This window comes from Diuraphis noxia, unplaced genomic scaffold (assembly GCF_037042655.1).
Source record: "Diuraphis noxia isolate RWA-SAM2 unplaced genomic scaffold, SU_Dnox_SAM2 contig0005, whole genome shotgun sequence".
NCBI classification, from domain to species: Eukaryota; Metazoa; Arthropoda; class Insecta; order Hemiptera; family Aphididae; genus Diuraphis; species Diuraphis noxia.
In genome coordinates, this window is record NW_028301715.1 from 5,417,638 (window position 1) to 5,433,072 (window position 15,435).

Sequence of the window (15,435 nt, forward strand, 5' to 3'; positions counted from 1 at the left end):
CTGGCCGGCTTGCGGTTAAGCGTTGCCTGTGCTTCTGTGATCGCGACTTGATTTTGCCGTTCACGCGACGCGTGCCGCCATATCAGCGCCGTAATAATCGCATTATAAATATCCGTTGCCGTAACCTCCATAGGCTGTGTTTCGCCGCTCCGTTAATCGTATTAGTGTCTTTGATACGGTGCCCGGTCGTCCGACATAGATTATATTCACGTGTTGTTCGTGCGACCTGTGGTGATATTGTTATACGGTCGCTGTTTGGCAAGCAGCTGTGAATCGCCGGTAATACGCGTGCGTTCGGTTATGATTAAACCGAACCCACACCGGTAGTCTCTGAAATACGTCATCTTAGCCGCCGCACCCAATGATGAGTGCTACGTGTGGACTCAATCGTCAGTGGTCATAGTGTCGCCGTACCTGTTATCAATTCAGAGTTGGCAACCACCAAGTGATCACCAACGGTCGCAGGAGACGCGCGTAATTATTGTCATAATATCTTGTGTTGTATTATTCTTTATCATAATCCGGTGTTGATTATTATTATGATTACCTATTATTACTATCATATGTGTTGATAGTACTATTTATTATTTACTTATTGATTATTTTATGTTATTACTTATACCTTGTATTCCTATTGATTGGTACTGAGGCGCCGGTACCGAGTCACTAGCGAATGATTATATTATTATTATTTCTTGTATATTTCATCAATAAATTATTGTATGTGCCTTGCCATACGTGCACGTTATATATCTCAGAGTATAGTTGATGAGGTCTTAGTCTGAAAATCCTAATATCACACTGGTCCTGGTATTCCTTTAAACTGTTGACTTTCGTTGATGTAGTCAATGAAGCCGACCACTAAATTCGTAGGAGCTTCTTGACTAAACACGTTGTGTTTATTATGGTACCGAATACCGATATAGATTTAGCCCCCCCCCCCATTCGAAAATCCTGGGTACGCCACTGGCTGGGAACATTGCACAATTTGTAGAAAAACTGTATTGCGCCGGTGACCACGGTTTGTAGGTGAAACGGCGACTGACTGATCGGCAGCAACACAGTACCGTGGTGGCGGCCTTTCAGGTGTATATATAAATATAATGAGAATATGAGAATGCGATATGACATATTTATTATATCTTTGTCGTACGTGTGCGCGGTCAGGTCTGGGTACGCCTTATCTCTCCGGACTTTACATTGTGGCACATATCATAGTAACATTACATATACGACCCATAATATATACCGGTTTCAATCAGTACACGGGGATAATTTAGTCACGTTACAAGTTCTAGGGCTTTGATGGGTAGGTGTTTTAGCATTAGGGGAGATATGCAATCAATGCCGGAGGGAGCGGGTTTACGTGAGAGAATAGCGCTGTTTAGTTCACTTTGGCTTGACTTAGAGAGACTTGCAGTCTCTGGTCCAATTTCCTATTTTTTTTCGCAATGAAAATAAAGAGTAATAGGTTTTTTGTGAGCGTTTTACCGTTTTTTTGTTTGGCGTAAGGTTCTTAAAAACGCTTGGATTCGTCAAGTGATTATCTCACCTTTTCTTCTTCTCGTGCTTTATCTAGAGTTAGTAGATTTCGAGCCTTTATAAAATCCTTCAATTTTTCAAGTCCTTCTATGAATAATAGAATGGTCTGAGCTTTCAAACTGTCTTCCAATGCTGTAGTAACTTCCAAGGATTTTCGTTAGTTTCTTGTTCTAATATAAGTGTCTGTAAGGTCTCAATTCATGAAGAATATGTCATGACGTTCTCATCACTTTTCTGGTAGTGGAATAAAGTTCTAGGTATAGATGTGCCGTGGTTTGCTGTGGTTCCAAGGATATTTTTAAGGTGTCTTTGAGTTCGTTACAGGATTGAATTGATTGAAAGTTGACAGCTGCTCTGGCCTTCCCAGTAAGCCGAATTATTATGCCTTGCAGTAGTCTTCGTTTAGCTTCTTCGTATGCACAAGTTATTGCGAATTCGCATTGTTCCAAAATAAATCTTAATCCTCTTGGTTTGCTCCCAACCCAATGGTATCAACGGATTTTGCTGAATGTGACAACAGTTTATGGTGTTCGGTCTGTTGGAATGCGAGGGATTGCTTGGTTGTACAATGTATAACCGTTATTATTCATATTAATGATCTAAAATATTGGTCAATGGGGACTGGTTAGTATTATTAAGCACCATAATATCTACTTCGGTGTCTGATCGATATTTTATAACGTTTCGTTGAAATATAATGCCTGCGTAGTTTGCTATACAAAGTGATTATCAATGGAAATGTCCGCAATGGGTCGTTCCAATTCACGATTTTGGGGATTTGAAAATCTAACGGTGAGACTGACACGGGGAACAGGTGTAGGATTTACGTTAGGAGTATTATTTTCGCTCTGTTTAGGGGTTGTGTTCCTACTACTACCTTCATCCATATCACTCGTTAAATATTCCGTATGTGGTTATCCAATATAAATAAACTGGTAATAACAATACAACGACAGTGATCATTGAGTGATGCCCCTGTCCAGGCAACAAAAAAAAAAAAAAAATAATAACAACAATTATAAAATAATTAGGAGTAGTTATTACAAATATTTCGCTGCGGCTGTGCGTTAAATTTCTCGAAGTCCCTCTTTGGCTAACTTTGTGGACTCTCGATTTCGTGCGGCGTTCAGCGACGGCTGGGCGCATTCGAATAACGGCGGCGTCACATAAATAGTTATACGGAATAAATGTACGCGCTTCGAAATTTTATGATCACTCAGAACATTATTCGTTCGAGCCCGTCGTTTTGTTGTATGTAAACTGTGTATACGTATATAATATGCATAACGTGGTACAAGATATATTAATTCGCGTTAAAAAAAAAATTATTATATATAATATTATATTTTTTATATATATATATATATATTTTTTTTTTTTATTGCGTAATTGATGTGCTATAAATGATTTGTAAATTTTCTGTAGGATCTAGATTTTCTTGAATGTTCTTCGAATGTTTGTGAAATGGTCTGAATCCTGGTAGATTGTCTACGATTTTCTTGAATTTTTGTGGATGGTCTGAAGTTTCTGTTGAATCTTGACGAAACTAAATTACGTCTGTTCACTACTTAATACCTATGATTTTACAATACTAAATAAATAACGTATGCAAAAATAATTTAATAAATAAAATATTTTATAATTAACACGGCTAATGATGTAGAATACAATGTATTAGTTCAGACGTGACATGAAGACTACCTGTCCTCCCATATAGTGTGTTGGACAACGAGGCACCGTGTCACACTAGAATTCCTGTGCCTACAGATTCTACGGTCTAATGGTCAAATAACACACTATTCACGTACGTTTGGCCAGCCACCCCCCCCCCCCCCCAAAGGGAAAATCTATAAACAAACTATACGCATATTTAGCACGTGATTCGCACGAATTCGCACGCTTAATTTGAAAATTCGCACGACCCTCCTTCCACCCGAAAAAAAAAATTCGCAAGGGTACATACACTTATGTAACTACTTATGTAAAGTTTTCGAATACAAGTATTTAAACACTTGTAATAAAATACGTGTTAAAGTTAATAATTAATAATTCATTGTTTTATTGTTATTTAAATAAAGGAATAATACTCCATAATATTGTAAAATTGATTTTATATTCCAATTTTTCCATCAATGATGGTAGTTGTACGTATCAGTTTATTTCTAGTTTGTTATTTGACAGTTTAGTCAATATTTATTATTTCCATTGAACAATGCATATTGCACCTACTCTATTCCGGCGCGCAGCGGCCACGGGCCTAACCGGTTTTCTTACGTAAAATTGGTTATTCCTATTTTGAATAGAGTATACATGTATGTATGATGTAAACAGTGTGATATAGCTATTCTTAATTGTATTTATAAACTTTATTATTTTTATTGAATCTTAATCTGATAATAATGTACTGTAATTTGCCATTTGGTATCTGATGGTCATACTCGACTAGACCTATGAACGTTGGTTAACTTTATTTATTTTATTATTTTTAAAATTCTTTATTTAGTTTCATTTTTTATTATAATAGTGTTTAGAGGTAGTGTTTATAGTATCGTCCGCGGGTATTTGTGAAAGGTTAATTCAATTAACTTAATTGCGTCGTTATCGTACGAGCATTTGATATCTTTGTTCGTATTAAGTACAGTATGATTTGTTATGATGTGTTGTAGGTTTGGGGAAATAGGATTATTATGTGAATTTGAGGTATCATAGGTAGACTTACGGTTCTTCCTGGAATTTGGGGTCCGAGTGGTGAGATGAAGCAAGTGTAGTGCATATTTTGTTTTACACAAGTTTTTGCCCGAAAAGGCGGCCGTTGGCGTTAGCCGGAAACGGCATAATTAGATTGTTTTAATTACGTACGGTAATGACCCGCAACTCAGGAGCGGTTAACTAGCGATAAGACAACCGTTAACAACGAGAGGTAGGTCGCGCCTGTTAAGGTTAGATTTTATTAATTTATTTGATTAACCTCTATAATATTTTTAATGTGATAAATTAATTATTAATGTTTAGAACATAATATTATAAAGTAATCTGAAAGAATTTTGTTCTCAAAATATTAAATTTTTCCTTTATTCATGATATAAACATAACAATATATGATCTATTTATGGGAAATCTTATGTACCTACCTACTTATACTTAAGAATTAATTTAACATTGTCGTTTACAGAAACATCACGTACGTAATATTTATTTATTTTCATATATATATACATAAGATGTGCGTACTTAGTAATGTTATTTAAAGAGCAAGGAAATGTTTTTTTTTTAATTCGTATTTTGTAACAACAAAAATGCTTCAATTTGTCACATTTTTGATTTTACTAAAAAAATTAGATCTAGATAGTACAATTTAGGGTGTGATGAATATAATGTGGGTGATATGATATAGTGGTGCGTCGGAAAAATTGATAATCGGCGATACTACTTCGAATAATTAATATTCTTAAATAACTTGTTCTTATGTAACTTCACTTAATTAGTTATATAATTTTATTTCTTTAAAATATTAATTTTTATTAACAAAATTTGAGTGCTCGGAAAGTCGGAACCAAAAGATGCTTAATACTTTTGAAGTAAAACTTCTTTCTTGAGGTCTAGATGGAAAAAAATCGTCACAAAAAATGAAATTGTGCGTCATTCGCTGAGTGTGTTCTCTATCTTTTTTCTATTTATACTCTCCTCTTTGTGTGGAAATGAAAAAAATAATATAAACATGCAGCATTTACCGACTATAACACCTCTTTAAAACAAAAATACTTTGAGGAGCTGTAACTCGCAAACCAATCAATGAAATATATAAATGTTAACGCATAAATTTATAATAAAAATGTTTTTATAAAAGTTGATAGTGATTTCACCAATAAATATAAGAGTGAAAAAAATTAAAATATAATATGGTTTTAGAAAAACATAAACCTAGAAGTTTAAAAAAAAATAAAAAAATAAAAAAAAGTTAATACTTTTCGAGATAATTATTAATTAGTGTACCCACTTAAAAGAATCACCCTGTATATGATTTATAAGTATATATTTTATATAAGTCTGAGAAAACTTCAAATTTCTTCAGTCATTCATTTTTAAGCAACATAAAAAATAAAAACCTAACCTCGCCTAATAGACATAAAAAAACATATACACTGTCAAATTATTAAAACAATACTTTCATCGCTTTTCTCGGTATTGAAAAAGAATCATAGTTATAGAAAAACTAATATTAAAATTATTAAATACAAGTACTTATGCAATATTTAATATTTATAATATATGCTTACACATTCCATCTCTGTGTAAGATTATAATTAATGGTCATTGAGTTAAAATGTTACCAATAAATTCCATTTCTTAATTGCGAAGTATACTTTATGTTTGTATTTCTCTACAATTGTACATCAGTCATCAGTGCGATTGATCGGTTTTTTTTTTCATTCTTTACTGACAACCAGAGCCACGTTTAACGGGTGGCAAATTTATGATGTTTGATGGAGCGGCATAAAATAAAAAATTAAGAGCAGCATATTTTAAGTTTCCCCGGTACGACAACATAGCTTAACGCGGCACTGCTGACAACTGAAAAATGTATAGCTCTCGAAAATAACGATGAAATATTTGTAAATATATCTTTTTGGCCCCCGTTACTGTAAAAGAATCCATTATATAGATATAAAATTGTGTAGTTTATTAAAAATCAATAAGGTTACTAAAAACTTTTGAAATTTTGATACTTAATAATAAACTTTAAGTTACCATAATAATATACAACCTATTCATTTAGTCACAATAACATAAAAATATATTTTTTAGTGAATATAAGTACGTAGTTCTTATGTTATTTTACTAAATTAGTTTCATATATATTTTTTTTTAATGCCAAATTTTACTAACACAATATTTGTGTGCTCGGAACCAAAAGGTGCTAAATATTAAAAAAAAATTAAAATCCAATTTTTATACATTATATTGCAACGGTACTCATACGTATTAAAATGGTCCTTCTCGAGGCTACTAAAAATGAGGTATTTTGACGTTCCCGCCTCCCACGTATTTTCCTCCACGAAGTTTTTAGCGCTACTTGACGTACACCCCCGAACTGAGACATTTCACCCCTGAATCAATGTATATTTTTTTTACACATGATAATATATTGGACAATTGGGTTTTTGGTTTTACCCGAAATATACAATACATACTTATAAGAATATCTCCGTTATTTCCACCTTCCATAATATGTAACGTGTATGACTTAACTATAGCTGATATTGGTAGAACAAACAATATTTCGGAAGAGTGGAATAATAAATTTGCAATATTAGTGTGAATTAATCATCCAAATATTTGGCTTTTCATAGAAGCTCTACATATTATGAGCAACTCAAGTGCATCAATAAAAGTTTTAAATTATAGAGCAGGAGCTTCCCGTAATAATTTAGTTAAATACGACAGGTTAAAAAAATTATGTGAAAGTTTTTCAAATGATGATATTTTAATTTTTTTTAATTTCCGTGAACTATCTTAACAGAATAAAAAAATTTATTTAGTTTTTTTTATTTGTATTATTCAATTTTATATTTTAGTTTTTAATATTGTTCTTATTACTCGTATTTATTTTATTATTATTCCATTAGCTACCTATATTACTACATCAATTATTTATTTGAATTTGTATTTTGTATATTGTTTAATATTTTTAATATTTATATTAGTGAATGTTGTCATCATGATAGTAATGACGTATTATTAAATTATATTTATACATTAATTTAATATTTTTTGTCTGGGGAGGGGGGAGAATTGACTTGTTGGGCCGAGGGAGAAGGCACGGGGAGACGTCCTATATTCCAAAAATGAACATGCAATAACCACTTTATTGTATAATATAAACGGGAAACAATAAAGTTAGTGCGATACACAAGTACAAACAACGTGTCGATGGTTCAGTATTCACTAGCCAATGCGAATGTCAAAAACTAAAAACCAACCAACGTCGACCATAAAGACGTTCAAAATTAGCTGTAATTCACAGAGGTGATCTGATCAAATATATAAAAAATTCACACTAGACGACTAAACCGATCACTAGGCTGACATATATATTCGTCATTAACAAGAGCCAAATACTCTCTTGAAATTAGTGCTCACCCCCAAAGTTAAATTAAATTTATCCATTAAAATTTCTGATTAGAAAAACTTGGACTACTTGTATCGCCTCCTAACGTAACATAAATTGTTTTTAGCAGTTCATCAGAAACATCACATCTGCTATTTGGTTAGGATGGTGACAATTCAGGATGACGTTAAAAAGCCACCATACTTTTCCATTAAACTGTCCATTGGTTTTATTCACACATAAATATACTTTGTACGAGCCCACAGTGACCAATTACTAAAACCAATCCGCATTAACAAATCATCTAGAACATATCACAATAAATAAGAGTTGGAAACCTGTACCTCCATTATCATGCTCTCTACAGTTTAATAACACTATAGATAGGCAACGAAAATGCAATAATTTATTACTCATTAATGATATGCTATTTCTCATAAAAAACTCATAATACTACGATTATCATAATCACTGACTAATTTTAAAATACGTTGATATATTTATTTTTTATTTTTTAGAGGACTTTCGCTTGTTTCTAATTGGCAAAATCAAGTGTCTCAGACACTTTGTATTCTCCTTAAACATGATATAAATGTCCATATTGTCGGGCAATCAACTGTCGTTTGTAGATTAAGCCGACGATTTGCTACTTCTGCATAATTATAGGTCCGATCTTCTTTACTAAGTACGCGATCACGAACGTTCCAAATTAAAGGAGGGAAAAATGGGACGATGATTTCTTACCACTGTTCCGATGTATTTTTCTTCAAACCATTCTTAGAGAGGAAATATTTATTAAGAAGGATACTAATTAAATACTTATTTCCCATCTCCCTTCTGCTGTCACGATGGGACAATATTTCAGTGAGTCAAATTCAAATTGAGATAATGAGCCACAAATGATTGGTGTTGCATATCTAAAGTTATTTTTCTATGTTAATAGTGATATAAATAGTAAATTTTTGATTATTAACTATAGTGTTACAAAACATAATTATGTTCTATCTAAGTGATGGACAAAAATTTATTGGTTCGACAATCATTAAAAATCATAGTTTACGAATGAAAGTTTTAAATTGCTTTGCTGAAGAATTTTATATTTTTAGATAGCATGTCTAATGGTTCCAAGCACGTGAAATGCTAAATACTCGGATGACTTTAAATTACATATTGTTATTGTTTTATGAATATTTTATAATATTATGCTTAAAAATTATTACCGGATATTTTTTTTATCATAGCGAGACGCAGTAAGTCATTACATTTATAATAAAAGATTATTTTATTTTATGTCAAATGAATTTTACATACTGTATACAAAAGTTATGACCCTGATCTCTGATGTTTATTGTTTTATTATATCAAATTTAATTTAGATAGTTGATGTTTTATATTACTATAACGTTTAAAAAAACTTTAAGCCATTTTTAATTATATTTATCAATATTGGTCTTAAACCGTATGTTTGTAATATTTTTAATTCAATCCATGATCCATAGCAGAACAAAATTATGAATATTTTATAACATTAATACCTACAATTTTTATTTTATTTAAGACACAAATAGTACGTAATGAGCTTTATTTTGTAAAATATGTTTGTCTTATGGCTTTTTTTTTTGTGTTGAAGCTGTTCATATGGAAAAGTACACATGGATTGCATGCATTTTTCAATGATATTTTTTCTTTTAATTACCTGTAAATTTAGCTCCATCATTCCAGCACCCCAAGTTAAAAATTTTAACACCAAAATTTCACAACATTATATAACCATTTTGTAACGAAATGTAACCATGATAACTTATTTTGTAACTTACAAGAAAGTTTAGAATCTCGAAATTAAATTCTGGATGATGGGGTGCCGTCACCACAGCACTAGGTGCCTTTTAATACGGTTTGATAGATTTGAAATTTTCAGACAATTATGTAACCATTTTGTAAACAAATGTAATCCAAAATTCGACATTCCTGATTTGGCTTTAATCTAACAAGAACCATTTAAAGATGTTAATAATTACTTATATTTATATTATAAACTCACGGACGTGTGTAATTATAACTGTATATATAATATATTATATAACCTATAACGTGCAACGTGTAAAACATATTATTTAGGATAAATAGAGATTATATAGGTTTAATAGGTACTATAATCTATTATTTCTTTATAGTTTTAAATTTATCAAATTCAACTTTGTTTTGGTTTTTTAAAAGGAATTATTTTTGTTTTAAGAAGGTTAATATAGACAATCATGATGAAATCAATTTTTATTGTAATAGCAGCAGTGGCGGTTATCGTCAAAGAGATATGTGTTGCCGTGTTGCTGATGATAATTCTAAGGACTCATCCCATCTATACAAACATTTACTAAAAAATACAAATTACTAATGTACAAATAGTGGGCCACACGTTTTTGATGAGTTTTAGGTATCATCAAAATATAATATTTATCTCTATAAAAAAAAAAAAAAAAAAATGTTTTTGATTTTATAAATTAGTTACAAATAAATAATATTGTTAAAATATTCATTTTTTAAAAGAAAAAATACATATACTAAATAGAAAATAATTACAGCATGTAATCATAATAGCATTCTGCAGAATGTTCATCAAGAAAACAGAACACGCAGAGCACAAATATCGGGGAGTCCTATAATTTAAAATAATTACTTGGTCAGCTGGTAGTCATACAATGACACAATACATTAGTTTAAAATTGAGGCATAGTAATAATTTCAAGGAAGAATTTAACTACCTATCTATACTTAAACAAGCAATTTTTTTAATATTGTTCTGTGGTTAAATTTGATTTCTCGTATTTGGTCCAATTCGTACATGAAAATCCTATACGTTGCATCTTTTAATGCATCATCGTAATATAGTGCCGCGAAATTGGAAACGAGAGGTATACATTGCATTCCTTAGCCAGGTTTTATATTTAAGAGAGGGGGGGGGCATCATCAAAAGGAAATATTAAGTAAGTGTAGTATTTAAAAAAAAAAAAATATGAAAAATGTACATTCTATAATAGATTGCAGATATTATTTTACAACCAATCGCCATATCATGTTAATATCAATAAACATCCGATAAAATTAATACCACGATAAACTTTGTTTACAAATTACAAGTCGGATAGTAATTCACATTTAAAAATTAAAAATAGATTTATTTATAACTCTCAATATTATACAGACACAATCACATATCAGTATACTTTTCTATGGAACAAACGGTACAAACTTAATTCATCTTTATGATTATAATTATTTTTAAAATACTTCATGAGCATTGAGCACCTAAGCGCGATGAAATCAAGAAATTTAGAATGATATTGAAGTATAATCTGGACATCCGGTATTCAATGTATTTGATCATTTTTTTAATATTATATGTTACTTAATCTACCTAACCTGAAAATTTCAAGTAAAAACTCATTTTAAAGGGTACTACTATGTTTTACGCGTAATGTCACAATGATGACCGCAGAACTTAAATCGGTTTTTACGGGATTTGAGCTAAGTCAGGAATCTCGAATGTTGGATTACATTTGGTTACAAAATGGTTACATAATGTTCTGAAATTTTAGTGTAAACATTTTATACTTGGAGTGCTGGAGTGACGGACCTTGTAAACTTAACTATAAATTTCAAATCTATTTCACTCGTAAATATCGTTTTAACTTAATTAAGTGTCTAACTGATTAATTCACTACGTTAAAATGTTGCATAGTACATAATTAAAATCAAGTTTAAAGTTATTAATTATTTCATAATCAGAACATCGGTAACGGATTTTAACGTTTGCGCATTGTTAGTAACCCAAGTAAAACATTTTAGAGGTCATTTGCGGATCGCGTGTAACATAAAATCATTTTTAGGTTCTAAGCGTAGCGATAAATAATAGTATTGCTTTAAAAACGATATGTGTGTTTTGTTTTCTGTGGATCATTTTTACATTTCGGGAAGTTAAAATGCATCAAGATCAGCAACTTGTTTGGTAAAAAACTGAATCTAGTTAATACATTCAAGGGGTCAAAACAGTAGTTTTCAAAAGCACATTGGAAAAAAAATAAATAAAAAATGGATATTTTTGTACACATGCATATTGTGACCGAGTAAGACAGAAAGTAACTAATAAAAATAAGCCAACATTTTTAAATGTATTATTTATCAGTATTTAGATTGATTTCAATTAAGTCAAGTTAACTGAAATTTATAAAAGCATTTGTATATTTTTATTTTTTTATTATTCTTTATTATTATCTTTTTTTTTTTTTTTTTTTAGAAGAAATTATTCAAAGTATGTATATATATTCAATTTAATTGGAAATAAAATTTATTTATAACTATTGAGTTAAATTTTTCACCATTAAAATATTTAAACATACTTTTAAAAATCATAAGATTTAATTTTAAGCATTGTAAAATTATTGAAAACTAATATTAACTATAAAATAAATTTTTCTATGAGCGTTTAAATTAAAATGTTTTGCAACATTAGCTACCTATTTATCAGTAAATTATCAAATTACCGTTAATCGGAAAAAAATCCCCAAAGCTACTGTTGAATACAGCCGTCAAAAATAATAATGAATAATAATAAACAAAATATATTTTTTTTTTTACATATTTATTTTATTTGTACAATCTGTAAGAGAAATATTTACAATAAGCACAATGGAGGGGTACCTACATAATAGGTCATGGTTGGCTTGAATGAAGAACCTATTAAATAATATCACTTCATGGCGAGATAGTAGTGATTAGTGGAATAGTTAACTAGTCGACTAGCAGATCACGGCACCGGCTATGCTTTAAACGTCGGCCAGGGTCACCCGGAATTATTCGAGAGTTTTGGATGAGAAGGTTTCGGTGATTTGAAAGTTTGAGGTGGAAACGTTTGTAAAGAGTTTTGGCGACGTTTTTAACTGTCGGAATGTGGAGGGTGTCATTTGACACATAAAAAGGTGCTTAAGTTATTTTCAGAAGGCATTTCTATTGAAAAGTTTGGATACGGTTTATTTTAGAGTTTTTGGCTGATCCCCAGAGTTGAATTCCATAGGACCATATAGGTTTGAGGAGTACCTTATACATAAGGATTTTGATATGAAATATGAAGTGATTGGAAGAGAAGAGGAGGCGTAGCTGTTTTTGACGATTATTGAGTACTAGTCGTTTGTTACGTATGTGTGGGTAGCCCACGTGAGTCGGCGATCTAAGTATTTAAGCCTAGGTAACGCACATTTTGAGCGGTCGGGGGAAGTTGGTCGTTAAGTGTGATAGGGGAGCAGTTTATTGGTCTGAAAGTGAATGTGCAGTGGATAGGTATGGATTCAACAATGGTGGGCATTAACTTGTTAAAAAGTTAAAGTTATGTTAAAAAGTTAATTTTTAACTTTTTAACTTAACTAGTTAGATATTTTTGTTTTCAACTTATTAACTTATTCAGTTAAATTTTTATCGTTTTAACTTAACTTTTTAAAGTTAATTATCATTATTGTGCAGTTAAGTTAATTTTAATTTTTTTTTATATATCACGTGGAACCAACAGAAAACTTATCCTTTCGATTTTGGTAATTTATTTTTCTGATGTTATAATATCATCAATTCATAATAATCAGATTATATTTTAATCTTCACTAGTAAATAGTATTAATATTAGATACTGATAAGCGTCTTGCTAAATATTTGTATAAATTAAAATACTAGGGCAATTATGACTTATGATTATTGTGAATTGAAAAAAAAATTAACTTTTTTTTAACTGAGTTAAGTTTATTTTATTTTATATCTTAACTTTTAACTTATCTTGTTAATTTTTTTTTTAATAACTTTTAACTTAACTGAAGGCAATTTTATTGAATTAACTTAACTTGCCAAAGTTAATTCTTTCCATTAACTTGCCCACATTTGGGATTCGATGAAATTCTTTGTACCGTGTATAGAGCATGTCGAAGTGGATTTGTATTCTGTTGGATGCCTCGAGAGGGTCATGGTGGAGGGCCAGGATGGGATAAAAAACATAAAATTTAAATGATAATTATTATAATATTATCTTGATCAGACCTGAATTCTGCAAAAAATAAAACTACCTAACTATGATAATAATAAACAATAGAAAAAATATAAAATCTGTCGATATTGTGATTAATGGCTAATATGCATTCTGGACTCAAACTAATTGAAGTCGGTAATCGGTATTACATCAAAATCGCGTTTATTGAAAGGACGTTACACCGACATTTGTTGTCACCGTTTAAAAACATATTTTCTTTCACTACAGTTTCAATAGTGTGCTGTTATTTTTGATATTAGAGTGAATTGACCCATAATCAAACTTTTAAGTAAGAACATTATCTGTGTTCATTCTTGTTAATTTTTAAATGAATTATGAGTTTACTTGAAAATGCACATAACTCGTTTAAAAATTCACTCAAATATCAAAACTAACAGCACACTATTGAAATTAGTGAACGAAAATCTGCTATGTAGTACATGTGTAAGACGGAGATCACACATGCGGGTGCGATGTGTTCTTAAGATGTACAATTATATATGTATAAATAAATTTTGCAAACTTTGGGAATTTTTTTCCTAGATTCCGAATTACCGTATCAATCAATTTTTTATATTTTTTTATAATTCAAAAACGAATTATCGTGGAAACATGAAATTTTCACAAAATATTAATTATAGAAGCATTTTTGATACATAACTATACTCTTTTTGAGCTATTTTTTTAATGATTGAATTTGATAATTTATCCAAATATATTAAGCTGACAGTCTGACACAACATCTCCACTCAAAATTCTTTTCGTATACAATGATTTATTATTGGATTCTAATCTAACATGTCTATTGCAATGACATACTCGGTAACTACTGTACAGTAGACCGGAATAATCTTGTCTAGCTTCTAAAATTGTTTTTTTCATTAAAATATGTTTATATCTGAATAGCAATAAATTAAACATACAGCGATATAAGTAAGATAAGCCCTTTTTGTTGGTTTCACATAAATGCGGAAATTAAATTAATTGTAAAATTAGGAGAATAAAAAATATTTATTGAATATTTAACCTAAATAGTTATATGATGTAACTGACATGCAATATATAGGATATATAAATATACAACAATAGTTACTTAGTAATACTAACTAACACAGTGTAATTTACTCTTACAGAAATGGTGAAAGCGTATATGGATGCATTGCCAAGTGTGTATTAAAAATTAAAATTGATTTTATAACTACCTAATGTAATAGAAACTATATATAGTAACTAAACTATCAATATCAAATAGAGCACGATCGGTCGTAAAATAATTATGTGACGTTATGATGCTGTTTTAATTGCTGTTTATATTGAATACATGTTGAATAAATTCAAAAATTAATTTGGGTGAGTGGCCCCGGCTCAAGTAAGCGATTGAATAAGGTAGCTATCCACTAAATGCTAAATATGAAATGGCCATAACGTTAACCGTGAACACCAATAGGATATATGTATATTCCTACGTAAAATTATACAATGCATCACTAATCATAACATTGTATAGTATTATAAACACAATTAAACGGCGAAACAAGAGCTGAATATCCCAAGGCTTAATAAATCCTAGATGACGTATGCTGGGCATTGTATAATTTTCTATTTGTTTGGTTTTTTTATTTTAAATTTTTTTTGATAAATTGATATATCTTGGTAAAAAGTATTGATACGATTTATTAAAATTGGGGAATCAAAAAATTATTTTTCAGTTTATGATAATAGA